General features: G+C 40.3%; 1 protein-coding gene and 1 non-coding gene across 5 annotated transcripts in view; one reads left to right on the top strand and one right to left on the bottom strand.

The window, feature by feature from the left end:
* CSDE1 (cold shock domain containing E1) overlaps positions 1-11,004 on the bottom strand; it is a 36,817-nt gene extending 25,813 nt beyond the window's left edge. For 3 of the 4 annotated variants that reach the window (XM_060090308.1, XM_060090307.1, XM_060090306.1), the window contains exons 1-2: positions 10,899-11,004; positions 3,313-3,734 (exon numbers count right to left, since the gene is read on the bottom strand). The gene's annotated coding sequence lies outside the window, so the exon portion shown is untranslated. The remainder of the gene's footprint in view (positions 1-3,312; positions 3,735-10,898) is intronic. The other variant, XM_060090309.1, reaches the window with a different exon arrangement.
* On the top strand, positions 969-1,054 carry LOC132484773 (small nucleolar RNA SNORD35). The gene has a single exon (XR_009531323.1). It is a non-coding gene; the product is annotated as a small nucleolar RNA SNORD35 (small nucleolar RNA).
* Positions 11,005-11,729: the final 725 nt, after the last annotated feature.

Here is an 11,729-nt window from a genome sequence, read left to right on the forward strand (position 1 = left end):
CCTATATTCCATACTGACCACTATGTTATCAAGAGATACTCTGTCAAATCTCCTTATTGAAACATCTTATTTTTTATTTGTTTGCTCCTGGATTTTTGCTAGGGATGGAGAGCAGGCTCCAAAGTTTGCACACCTGACTTTGAAAATCAATCAAGACATTTACAGTTCCTGATCATAGGTCTCCATACCCCTAGCCAAGTTACCCTGTTATCTTCTCATTCACCTGAGGCTTTAGTTTTCTTTTAAGGTTCCTAGCTTTGCTTTCCTTCTTGTCATCTTAAACTGTCTTTGATCAAAATACTCATCAAAACAATCCATGTCTATCTCTACATGACAAACTTCTTATAAGCCTTATTCATTGATATTTTTTAAGGCCAATCCCACTCCTCAATATTTTTATTCATTCCTAATTATGTACTACTTTTACTGTTTTTTACAAAGGCTCTTTTAAAATCTGTGGTTCTCAGATGTAGAGAACAAACTTATAGTTACCAAGGAGGGAAGGGGCAGGGTGGGATGAATTGGAAGACTGGGACTGACATATATACACTACTATGTATAAAATAGATAACTAATGAGAACCTACTGTATGGCACAGGGAACTCTACTCAATGCTCTGTGGTGACCTAAATGGAAAGGAAATCTAAAAAAGGGTGGATATATGTATATGTATGACTGATTCACTTTGCTGTACAGCAAGAAACTAATATAACATTGTAAGGCAACTATGCTCCAATAAAAATTAAAGTAAAAAAATAAATAAAAACAAAATCTGTGGTTCTACTGCATTACCAAATCTGTTTCCTTAGCTGCACTCGTTTTAAATGGAATAATTCACAACTGTACAACCACAACATGTTTTACTGTCAATAACCCCCCAATTGTTATTTATCTGTTTGTAAATATGTGAATTAATCTATATAACTTTTGACAGCTAGGCATGCATTTACAATTAAAAGTGTTCACGTAGCAGATGATGGCTTCCTCTCACAATGGTCTGTGACACCACTGTGGCCAGTGCCAATAATGCCAATGGCTCAGCTGATGCCAGGAGGAGCAGGGAGCGGCTTTTGAGCTTAGGCTTGCTGAGAAGTTCGATGACTAAACTGGGATCCTTTAGGACAGGTTGTCAACAGCCCTCCCCTAGTCACCCTGTCTTGTTTCCTTACAGCTTTGCTTCCCCCCACCTCCAACCCCCCCCCCCCCGGGGGTGGGGCGGGGGGGATGTTCCTGTAGCAAACTAATACTCAGAATACAAAATTAGGCTAAACAAAAAGCACTTCTACTTTAAATCCATCTCTACAATTCATGTCAGTGCAATGAAGGCGGTAACATCTAATCTTTTACCCTTCTGAATAGTAATGATAGAGCTGTACAATTTCAATCCCCATTATTTTATCTAACCCAGCACAACTGGTACTAGTCTAAAATTATTTTTTAAAAAATCAGATGAGGAGATAGGAAGAAACAAACAAAAAAAAGTAAATAATACCTTGGGCTTCCCTGGTGGCACAGTGGTTGAGAATCTGCCTGCTAATGCAGGGGACACGGGTTCGAGCCCTGGTCTGGGAGGATCCCACATGCCACGGAGCAACTAGGCCCGTGAGCCACAACTACTGAGCATGCGCATCTGGAGCCTGTGCTCCACAACAAGAGAGGCCGCAATAGTGAGAGGCCCGCGCACCGCGATGAAGAGTGGCCCCTGCTTGCCACAACTAGAGAAAGCCCTTGCATAGAAACGAAGACCCAACACAGCAAAAATAAATAAATTAATTAAAAACAAAAGTACCAATGCCACCATGGATGTGAGGATTAAATTAGTCAATGCTTTAAATAAATTGGTGTTAATGGTAGTTTTAAATTAAGGAATATTTCTGGTCTACAGTAAGGTCATTACCACAGCCTTGTCCTCAACCTTTAAATAAACTGGAGATAAAGGCCCACTGCTTCTTGAAATGGTGATGAAGCTTTTATAAGACAACAACCTAGGAGTGGTCTGTTTTCATTCTCCGTCTCATTTGATCAATGAAGCGTTTTACAAAAGGATTACCATGCAGTTCTTGAAATTCTCTTCCTTGGCATTCCTACCTGGACTACCTATTTCTTTCAACATTCTCTTCTTTGGCACTTCTTCCTTTATTACCTATAAAGTGACGACTCCTTTCTGAATTCCAAGCCTTTATTTCTGCTGATTTTAGAAACTCTAGAAACTAAAGATTAAAAAGGAACAATTGCCCTTCACAATCTTACCTCCCCCAAACAACCACTGTTTAACATTCCATACTAGAATATTTTCGCAACTTCAGGTTCCTATTTAATAAAACAGATTTCCACAAATCCCTACCTGAATTTCGCCATTCCTATGAACAAAGATTTCTAACTTGGACAACTGGATAGACTAAATCAATTCCCTCCAGCCTCAACTTCCCATTCAACTAGTCACCAGTCCTATTACTTCTACCATTAAAACACCTAGCGTCTACCTCTTTCTCTGCCTTTACCGTAGCTTTTATCTTCCTTACACTCTGTCCATTGTTCCTAACAGGTCTTCCCATCCTCAGCCTGTTCCTTAAAAGTAGCACCATTTGTCTTTAAAAGATACATTTATGAATATGTAACTTTAAAATCTGAAGCAATAAACTATCTCAGGTTTGAAATACAAAATCCATTAAGCCCTTGTTTATGAACAGCTGACAATTTCCTGAAAAATAAAGTCAAGTAGAGTGGGGCCCTGCAGAACCTGCCTCCAGCAAGCCTCCCCTTCCAGTTATTCTCTCTGCCCCACAAAACTGTATTCTCTCCTCCGTTCATAATAGACTACTCAACATATACCACGTGCTTTCAGATCTCCCCAAATCTGCTCATTCCGTTACCTCTATGCCTCTACCAAAAACTCTTCTCCCTCTTAACAAAGTACAACTCACCTTCAAATGACCCTTCTCGGTAGGCTTTCTTTACCCAAAGTTACCTCAAAGACTACAAAGGGCACTCCTAACTGAAACCCTAACTTTTAAGTAGTACAAAGGGAGTTTTTCTTTCTAAGAGACCAATAAATCAAGAGATCTGCACGTATTAATAAATATAATCTGGGGTGGAAAATCCCAGTTTGGGGCATAAATACTCTCATCTAACAAAAGACAACAAGTTAAATAAAATAATCTAGTGTTGATATTTTCAGACTAATAGTTGATAATATAAACTGTTTTCAGAATACCTTTAGAAGCAAACAGATTAAGATTTTAAATTTAACCAAATAATTAGAAAATCTAGAATTATAAACTGATTCTTGCCAATAGGAAATGATAAACCTACCTCGCAGTGATAATCAAATATTGCACTTTCAGTAGTATTTGCTGATTCTTCTTTTTCAGCACGTTTCAAAGGATGAAAGTTGCTAGTGTTAAAAAAAAAAAAAGAAAAGAAAAGAAAGAGAGAGAGAGAGCGCGAGTGCGAGAGAAAATGACCTATCAAGCTAATAAAGAATACAACTGCTGCTGCACCAGGCAATCTCACAGTACAGCACTGAAGAAAACAAAGACTACTAGCAGCGTTGGGAAGTGCTCTTTCAAAGCTGTTGAGTAGGCACAAACTTCTTGTTTCAGATCAAGTGTTGTGTCTTCAACTTAAGTGTACTCTTCTTTGGTCTTGTTGGTTGTTTCGAGGTTTGTTCCTTGCCTGATCTGAACTTGAAGCAGCAGTTTCAGGTGGTAAAGTCTGTTCTGTTACACTTCATACTAGAGATAAGAATGAAGACATTAAGTATAACTTACATAAAAGAATCAGGGACAGAGGGTAGCTAGAGGGACAAACTCATTTCATTAACTTAGAATCAAGCAATGCAGAAAACATGGAAGCACACACACTCAATGTCATTTGAGCAATCTCCCAAGTGCTAATGGATACCTCCTTTGGTACTGTACACTCAAAACCCGATATTATTCAGTCCTTATTGACACCCCCTCCCCACAAATAAATTCGAAGTTACATAATATAATATTCTACTTAGTATAAGTGTTTTGTAACTACCTAGCACCGTGTTAGGTACTGTGGAAAACATAAGAATTTCCTGCCATCAGGGAGTTTACACCCTTGTTGAGAAGAGTTATTTATACATGGAGGAAAAACTAGAATATAGGACAAAATGTCCAAAATTAATTTGCTCAACTAATATCTGGGAATCTACTACATCACATGCTATTCCAGAAATACTATTTATTGTTTATGCATCACCGTCTGTGCATCAAAGCAACATGGTCAGAGAAGGCTTTTAGTTAAGAGGTAGAATATTTCAGCTTAATTTGGAGAAATAGGTAGATTTTTAAGAAAAAGAAAACAGCTGAGTATTCTAGGCATAAAATATCACATAAACCAAGCCAGAGTATACAACTAAATCCTAAGTCCCTTGAGAGCAGAGACCATGTGTAGGATTTTGTATGCCTGGCATCAAGGGAGCTTTATTGCATGAGACTGTCACAGCAAGTGTGGCTTGTTGTTTCAGAGGAATCAATAGGCTCGCCTGGCTAGAACAGAGGGCTGGGTTAAAGTGAAATGAGATATATGGTGTGACAGATGCAGTAGAGCCAGATTATGAAGTGTTTCAACTTGATATAACAGGAAACAGAGAGCCTTAGTTCTTGATGAAAGGGTATGAAATCCTGAAATCCTATGAAGGATCACTTAGTGAAGGAAACAGACATCTCATTAGAGCTGTTGCCATAAACAGATGAGGAATGTCTATAGAAGAGAAACAATTAAGATGAGAAGGGAAGAGAAGTGAAATATATGTATAAATAAAATCACAGAATTGTGCTTTGTATTAGCTGTAAAAAATTATTATTTTGCAGTGCCTCAAATGTTAGCTAAAATGGTGCTATTAACTAAAATGACTTATATGGGGAAAAGAAAAGGTGGATTTGGTTTTAGATATGCTGAGAGGTGGATAGTATATTTTAAGATCAGAAATAATGACTATAAGGTGAGAGGTCAGACCTGGTGAAACAGAGTAGGAGAGCTCAATATTAATCACACTGATACTTACCAGTAAAATGTCACAAATTATTTAATCTCCCTGAGTTTCAGTTTCTCCTATGCAAAATGAAAAGTCAGTAACAGCTGATCTGTGGCTATTCGGTATACCTAACATTCCATGACTTTATACAGTAACTTCAAATATCAAATGTTACATTTGTCAAATCTTTCAATTTTATTTGGATCATTCTATTACCCAGACTAGATACTTCTTAGAGCAATGATTCTCAAATCACTTGGGAAGCTTTAAGACATACACATGCCCAGTCCCCACTCAAAGAGTAATTTAACTGGCCTGAGGTAGGGCCACTTCTGTAATGATCTTTGGTTCCTTCCTCTCCACCTACACACCCAATGTTGCAAGTCTTATCAATATTTCAAGATACCTTGTGTATTCATCTTTTGCCCTAAATGACATCATATTTTAGTCCAGGGGTCTGACACATCTGCTAACTTCCAGTGTCAACCCTTTCCATATTCTGCCACATAACACTACCAGACTGATTTATCTAAAATTCCAATTTCATCTCATTCATCTCATCTCCTTGTCCAAAATCCTCAGTGATTTTTCCAGCACTCTAAATGGGAAGTTCTTAATCCTGGCTGCAAATCCAACCCACCTGGGACTTGGGGTGGTGGTGGAAATCAAAGCCTGGATCCCACCTTGAGATTCTAATTTAACTGGGGTTAAGTCCTAGGCATTGGTGTATTTTCTTTCCCACCCTGCCCCCCAAGGTGTTTCTGACTTGCAGCCAGCGTTTAACCACCACCATTCAAGGTGTGTCTCTTCTACCTTTACATCTTTACCTTCTTCTGCTCTCCAGTTCTTCTAGATAGGTGCATTTTCCTCCCTAATTCTAAAACGCAACTCTTGGGAGATCCCTGAATTCTAGTCTTTGTGTATATGGGTCTTTCCACAAAGAATACATTTTGTCATCTTCAATGCGACAAAAAAAAGCCTTTCTTGACCATTCCAGCACAGATTTATTACAGTAACTCCCACTGCTGGCATCATGCTTTTTGGTACCAAATCATTTCTGCACTTTACTTACATGTTTATGTATCTTGTTCCTTCAATTATATTTCAGATTTCTGAGAGACAAACTCAAGTTTATTTCTTTATCACAGCCCCCGATAGCACTTAACCAGGTACTGCTAAACTTACTACAGCAGAAACTAATACAGCAAAAAGATACAATTCAAGTTGGTAGACAGTTCCACCAACTTTAAAAAATTTTGTTTTGGTGAACTGTATAAAGTCTTAATTATCCAATCAAGAAATAACCTCTTCTTTTAAAAGATACCCATTGGACATTTTAATAAATTTGCTACCCACTCATGCTAAGATTATTAACATTCATGGGTGGTACTGACCAATTCTTTCACTGTAATCCTCTGAACCAAAGTGTACCCCCTACAACCTCTCCCCGCCCCCAAAGCCAGACGCTTCTTAAGTCACATGAAATAGAGTACTAATTAAAAAAACTAAGGAACAATTTAAATGTGGATCTGAGAGTCTCCCTGATTACTAAGTAATCAACTCCTTTTCCCATTGCTCTGTATGGGAACACTATCACCATTAGTTAATTATCAATTATGTCATGCTGCTTTAGAAGTTAATTTTCCTTTACTTGATCTGATAATCCAAACAGTCATGCCCTATTTCACCTGCCTTAAAACTACCATCACCTGTTTTGTTATTTACTGTCTCCTCCAGTTCGCTGCTTTATCGCAAAGGCTTAGCTGAAGCCGGGCACAGAGTAGGCACTAAACTAATACATGTTGAACTAATACATCTATATGGCATTAATCTATCTAAAATGTTACCACATAACCCAGTTTATCATTTTGAAAAATTATACTCAAAGTCTGTACAGCATTCACTTGGGAAGAATAAAGAAATGCTAAACCAGTCTATAAAAGTCCCTCCACCTAACCCACTTTCTTCAGAGTACTTTCTTTGAGAATAAGAGCAAAGACCCAAATAGGCAGCACGGAACTGAAAAGGTTCTCTACTGTTGATTTATATGACTACCACTAATTCTTGCCTTAACCCCCCAGTTGGTATTTCTTTTCTTTCTTTCTTTCTTTTTTTTTTTTTTTGCGGTCCGCGGGCCTCTTACTGCTGCGGCCGCGCAGGCTCAGCGGCCATGGCTCACGGGCCCAGCCGCTCCGCGGCATGTGGGATCCTCCCGGACCGGGGCACGAACCCGCGTCCCCTGCATCGGCAGGCGGACTCCCAGCCACTGCGCCACCAGGGAAGCCCCAGTTGGTATTTCTTGATGCATTAACCCAAGACAAGTTTAAGTATATCACATTTTTCTCTAACCTGTATAACCAAAGTGCCTAACAGGTTTTAATTCAGTTTTACTTTGGGATCTAAGGAAAATGATAAAGTTTAGATAATTAACCACCTTAAAACAATTTAAGTCATCAACACGTTGAGCAGAAATAAAAGAAAATCAAATTGCTGCAACCACCTTTTTCTATACGTTTCCTTTAGTAATAACAATTGTGCTGTTACTAGATGTTTAAAATTATACACCCACCTATCACTTAACTTCTTTTACATATACTAATACTTTGAAATAGGACAAATGCCAGTATGGAAAGAAGCTGAAGAAATGCTCCAGACACAAAAATCAAAGAATAGTGTAGACCAGCACCATCCAACAGAAATACTGTGCAAGCCACATATGTAATTTAAAAATTTCTAGTAATCATATGGACTTGAAAGGTGAAACTAATTTTAATTAAGTATCTTACTTAACCAAATCCAAATGTCATCAGTTCCCACAGGTAACTGACATGTTTTTAACATCCCTGGAAATCCAATGCTTATTTTATATTACAGCACATTTCAATTCAGAACTGTGTACAGTTCAACTGCACAATGGTCACACACAGCTAATGGCTATCACACTGGTCAGAGCAGATACAGACCGATGAGGGGAAAAAGGCATTGGCATGCCCAATAAAGCAATAGTAAATGTAGGGCCCTTGGGCAAAGACCTGCACTGATAAAAGGAGGCAGTACCTAGCAAACTCGCCCATAGCAGGAGTTTGCACTTACTACATCCGAGAAGCAGAAATGCAAACAACTAACTGGTTATATATTGGCTGCAGCTGCAAACCAATGGATAGCCTACAGGTTCAACGTGAATAAACTGCTGATCAATTATTTTCAACTACACATTAATATTATACCTCAGTATAAAAGGACAAATAATGCTCCAAAAATAATCTTCCAATACACAATATTCAGTTTAATACCCCTAATAAAAAATGTAGCACAACAGAAACATCTCTAAGAATTCCTCTGGCTTGGCAGTATGTATGAACTGGAAAAAAGTTTTGAATTATTTTTTTAACTAGATACTCACACACGCAAGCAGAAAACATTCTAATACCAAGACAAAGGAATTTTAAAAAATCTTGATTTGGCAGAAAGCATTTAACAGCAAGAAATGATGGGATTCAAGAAAACAAGTCACCTCCACCACAGCAATTTCACCACTGAAGACATTCCAGCTATTAAGTCTTAAAAAATACAGCTGTAATTCTTCTAGCTGTAATTCTTTATCATGAAAAATCCTACAAGTTACAGCTCTCCATAAGACAGTCTGGGACAAAAATCTCAAAGTAGTCCCCCTTTGATTTTTGAAAAGACTAAACTAAGAAGGCAAACCAATGCCTTGTATTTATTTATTATTTAACAAGATCTCAAGATTTTTATTTTGTAATGCAATCCTCAAATTCAACTCCTTAAAAATCTGCCCACAGAGCATTTCCATGTTTAAACTACCTTGTCAAAAGTATGGGCCTCACAACAATGTGAATGAACTTAATGCTACTGAACTGTACACTTAAAAAAAAAAAAAGGTTAAAACGGTAAATTCCGTTATGTATGTATATTTTACCACAATTTAAAAGAAAATATTTTTTAAAATGTTGTAATGGCCCTTCATTGTGTGTCTTCAGATGGAGGGAAGGGAAAACAGGAGTAGGATAAAGCAGGACTACATGTCAGCTTCCACATTCTCATTTTTTATTTGCTAGGAATTTACCAGAATTTTCAACCATACTCTAGAGGTCATACTTGTTAAGTCAGAACTTATTTACAAAAAAAGAAAACCTATCTTCTGTGCCTCAAATGCTTTACTTTTCAACTCAGCTGCTATAAATACTCATCTCGATGGTAAACATCCAGAGCAGCTGCAAAATCACTCAAACCACTACCATCTCTTTTATTTCGGGCCTATGGCTAAAAAGAAAAAAAAAAAAAAAACAAGGCTGAAAATTTATCAAGATCTTATGACTCAGGCATATGCCTATTGAAGTATATAAACCCCCTCCTTACCCAAACCAAGAATACTCAATATTGGTTAGTACCAAAAGTGCACAAAGGTATTATACTGCCCCTCAACGTAGTATTGAAAATGCTTCCTTCTAGAGACTCGAAAATTACTCAACGTTTTGATACAGAACAACTTATATTAGCGGGCTATAATTTGGTACCTACATTTTATAGATTGGTAGCTCTGGTCAAGAGCTGCCAGTTCATACCATCCTGATAAAAAGCTAAGTCTCCCACAGGAAGGATTTAAAGGTTTAACTACCACAGTGCCTTTGGGCGTCCTCCCTCCTCCTTCATCCTGTCTACCAACTGTTTAAGAGGACCACATTCTTTCGCTCATTTTAGGTGTAAAACAAGGAAATTACCTCACACAAAAACGTTCAGCTTTTGTATTTGCGGGTTGAAGGCTGTTTTTAGAGAGGGTTCCCTGCCTCACTTGTCAGGCAAGAGAGGAGCTACTGGGTGTTTCTAAAGGAAAACCTTAAAGCAAAAAGAACCGTAGCACTAAGATTTCCTACTTATGATACAGCGGGTGGTAGAACCTCGAAAGTGTCTACGACCAGGGCTCTAAAAAACTAATTCTACACAGAATGACGAAGCCATGCCTTTCATTGCACAATATGGGCCGGGCTCTTACACCATAAGAACCAGAGGGGGAGTAAGGAGAAAGAACTCCACTGAGTTCTCACCGAGTTCGCCCTAACACCAGGATTAGAAGGGTGAGAGCCATGTGCTTAAGTTTAGGGGCTGGTTCTCTTTCTCAAGAAGCCGAAGGGGAGGACTAGAGGGGAAAGTTGGGTGTTGAGACCCAAGATAAAAAGCTCTAGGTGAATGGAAGTAAGGATGACAATTCGGCCGCACTACCGTGCCAGATGTGCCGAGGAAAGGAGGTGTCTCTAAGCAGTTAGATGGAGCGAGGTCTCAGTCCATACACAAAGGAGGCGCCATTGCCGCACTGCGCTCTGGTACTCGTAGTCAGATCCCCAAGCAGGTGATGGCCAAAATACCACAGGGTTCAGAGTCAGAACAGGCCCCTCTCCTATGCCTCCAGCTCTTCCAGTCTCACACAAAGGACCGCGCCACCACCCCCTCGCCCCGCCCGCCGGGACTTGTAGTTCTCGTTTCCCCCACCAAGCCGCAGAGGAGGAAGCAGCCAGACTACAACTCCCAGCAGCCTCCGCGCCCGAGCCCCGCACCCCTGCCTCCATCTTGGCTGCGGTCGGAGCCTCCATTTTCGCTCCCTCCCCCCACTTTAGTCACCACCACCACCACCACGCGCGACCGCCTGGCCTGGACTCTTCGCTTCTGCTCTGCAGCCTGACGTGAGGCCTAGACAGCTGAACGGGAGCCGGGTGGAAAAGGCCGGGGCAGGGACTCAGGGTGAGATCTTCTCTACCCGGAGCTCTAGGAGTGCCCACCTGCCTCAGAAGTCTCTCCTGTTTGTCTTGGTCCTCTCATCCGCCCTTAACGTGGCTTCTTGCTACCCCCAGTTGGACCCTGAGGTCGTACTCACCCCAACAGCTCAGCGCCCCCTCTCCAGCGCCGCCATAAGCAGCACGGCCCGGTACGTAGGAATAAATCTCGCTTCTCTCGCGAGAGTTGCGGGCTTCGAGCGCGTGCACAGGAAGGGGGGGAGCGTACCCTTAGTACGCCTGCGCACGAGGGCTGAGTGAGGCCGGCCAGTGAGCTGCGCTTAACCACAACCGAGGTGGTGTCTACGTTCCCTTAGTTCCACTCCTCCGTGAGCTGCAGGAAGCAATCTCGGTGTTTGCTGACTCCAGTGGGACGCACGGGGCGGGGTGGCGGGTGACTTTCGGCGTCTCTGATCTTTGCAAACCTAAATATGTTTTAGGCCCCGAGACCAGGATAAACCTTGAAGACGAACAATTAGGAGGGCATATCAGGAATGTCATATAAAGGATTTCTCTTTTCTCAGCGATAATCCGGAAGTTCCCCAAACCCCAGTTCCTCTTTATTCACAGTGCAAGCCTTCTTTCTCTTGTCCGCTACCTTAGACTGGACTTTTATTTAATATAGAGTTAGGTTTTAAGCAAGGTAATTTGAATGCCATACGTGAGAAATTTGTTTCCCACAAACTGTGTTGCTTGCAACAGACAAGAGTGAGCAAGGTAGCATAATCATTAAAAAACAAACTCCTTCAACTGACCTTTTTAGTTAACAGAAGATCTACATAGTGTATCAGGTAATCAAAAGGGTGAATCAGTAATCAAAAGGTTGAAATCAGGGCAAATGGATGACTCATCCCACAGGGAAAGAGGGAAGGAGGAAAATGGTTAATTCTGGCCCCAGAAAAGTTCAATGAATTATACCTTGCCAAACGATA

This window comes from Mesoplodon densirostris, chromosome 2 (assembly GCF_025265405.1).
Source record: "Mesoplodon densirostris isolate mMesDen1 chromosome 2, mMesDen1 primary haplotype, whole genome shotgun sequence".
Classification (NCBI taxonomy): Eukaryota; Metazoa; Chordata; class Mammalia; order Artiodactyla; family Ziphiidae; genus Mesoplodon; species Mesoplodon densirostris.